The 2,517-nt window shown below is 35.9% G+C and overlaps 1 protein-coding gene across 1 annotated transcript in view; it reads left to right on the top strand.

Moving 5' to 3' along the window:
• The window catches only part of LOC143290161 (uncharacterized), a 34,654-nt gene extending 32,733 nt beyond the window's left edge, over positions 1–1,921 (top strand). The window contains exon 3 of the transcript XR_013056342.1: positions 1–1,921. This exon is cut by the window's left edge and continues 426 nt beyond it. The gene's annotated coding sequence lies outside the window, so the exon portion shown is untranslated.
• The last annotated feature ends 596 nt before the right edge of the window (positions 1,922–2,517 follow it).

The following is a 2,517-nucleotide window of genomic DNA, read 5'->3' as shown; positions in this document are numbered from 1 at the left end:
CTTTTACTGACCTCCAACAATCGCACAAATAAAATTTCAAAAAGCTTCATGAATATTGAGTCAAGTTCATAACATCAGATAGATACAGCAGTGTCAAATGCGAAAAATTTGTAAAGAAACTCTACGATCGCAACTGTTATTTTCATGTAAATCGGTGGTGGTGGTGGTGGTGGTGTGTGTGTGTGTGTGTGTATGTATGTGTGTGTGTGTGTGTGTATGTGTGTGTGTGTGTGAAAGGTGAGGGAGGGGGGAAATGCAAGGCATGACCAGCGCGTTAGGAATATGCGTAGGTCAGGCATCTGTTCCCCTCTCCCCGCTCCCCCTAAAAAAAACAACAACAAAAACAAAACAAAAAAAAAACAGATGTGGTGTGGCGTATATGGATCAGTCCGCACGCTTTGACACCTCATTGAAAATTACACCGGATACACATATTACAGCTTTTCGATGTACATTTTCCCCAAATGCCTATGTCTAAACAAAACACTTCGCTTTCAAATGAAGGATTGCGGATTAGTCATTTGAATATTAACCATTTACTGAACAAAAAACCAGAAATACCCTCGATATTAGAACAATCTGAAAATAACTTTCATCTATTTTGTTTCTCCGAATCACATCTCTCTGATCGTGTATTAGATTCTTTCGATTCTATCAAAACCATTAGAAAAACACATTAAAAAGCATATACTTTCCCATTTAAATAATTTTAATCTGCTTCACCCCAATCAATTTTGGTTTTAGGGAAAATCATTCTTGTCACACAGCGCTGACACAGATGGTCGATAAATGGCTTTTAAATATTGATAATAATCAACTAACTGCAGTAGCTTTGTGGATTGTTCGAAAGCCTTTGATGTCATTAATCATTCTTTCTTATTAAAGAAATTAGTTAGGAATGGACTATCTCAAGATACGATTCGGCTCAATTCATCATTTCTATCCAACAGAAAACAGCTAGTATTATTGATTCTAAATCAGATTTAAGGACAAGATTATGGTGTACCACAAGGATCTATCCTTTGTCCATTATTATTCTCTCTATATATTAACGACCTGCCCCTGCATTTAACAACGGTTTGCGATTTATTTGCAGACGACATTTACCTTGTTTCAATTATTCACCCATGAACATGCTGACATAAAATTACAAGACACATCAACTAGTCAGGTGGATTGAAATTAACCATATGTGTCTTAATGCAAAGAAATCTAAATGTATGTGTATAACAGCCATGCAAAAACGTCAAAACATTTCAACAGACTTATTTCTATTTCTCTCTCTGGAAATAGAACTGAGGAAGTAAAATCGCATAAGGTACTAGGTATCATAATTGAGAATGATCTATCTTGGTCCGACCATGTTGCTTGTCTGTGTACAAGAATATCTCGAAAAGAATTTCAACTATCTAAAATTAAACATTTCCTAATATCCATGCTCGTAAAAAGTTATTTCAAACATATATCCAATCAATCGACAGTATGGGATTCTGCAAGTGCAAACATTATAAAAGCTCCTTCTGGTATCGTAGATAACTTTCCAATAAACAGCGATAAACGTACAATACCTCTTCCAAGAATTGAACTTTTTAAGTCAAGCCTTTCACACAGGGGTAGTTCATACTGGAACATTTCCCCTCCCTTTTAAAACAGATAGTTAGTAGTGTTAACTTCAGAAGCTCTTTGAAAAAAACCAAAAAAAAACAACAACAACAGATTGATAAAACGGAAAATATATGAATGATGTACCTAAGTCACTGTTAATGACAATGTCATTCTTCTTCAACAGGAAATGTTAGAATGAAATTCCATGCACTATTCTATTATTATATTTTTTCATCATCATAATGAAGGATGGTTATAATTATATTCATGCATATGCAAGAGTATCCGTTTGTGTGTGTGTGTGTGTGTGTGTGTGTGTGTGGTGTGTGTGTGTGTGTGTGTGTGTGTGTGTGTGTGTGTGTGTGGGTGTGTCCGCTTACTATTTGTATTTGTCTTTCTTGCTGTAACATTATTTTGTCCTCTCTGTCTTGTTTTTTTTTTTCTTTAATATTTCATTCTATTTACTTAGTAGTAGTTGTAGTAGTAGTAACAGCATTGTTGTATTGTTTGTTTTGTTTCGTTTTGTTTGCTTCTTTAATCTATTTGCCCTGAGGGTCGGATGAGAAAAAAAAAAAAACATGTCCTTGCTTATTCCACTTCCCCCATTCAAGAAAATTTATTCATTTAGGAAAATTTTTTCATTCAATCATCCATTCATTCATTCTCTCTCTCTCTCTCTCTCTCTCTCTCTCTCTCTCTCTCTCTCGTTCTGACTGTTGCTCCCAAACCTTTGACATGGGCGGAAGGCATGGTTCATTAAAACGTGTGTCACTGTCACCGTCTCTGTCTTTTCACCTGTCAGGTAAATCCCCCTGTGTTTCCTTTCCTTCTTCTAATACACAGAAAATGTCCAGCACACGCCTTTATTTTTGTATGGAGTTTTCATGACTGCTTCCCCCCACAGAACCGGTC

This window comes from Babylonia areolata, chromosome 15, assembly GCF_041734735.1.
Source record: "Babylonia areolata isolate BAREFJ2019XMU chromosome 15, ASM4173473v1, whole genome shotgun sequence".
Classification (NCBI taxonomy): Eukaryota; Metazoa; Mollusca; class Gastropoda; order Neogastropoda; family Buccinidae; genus Babylonia; species Babylonia areolata.
This window is presented reverse-complemented; position numbering and strand designations above follow the sequence as displayed.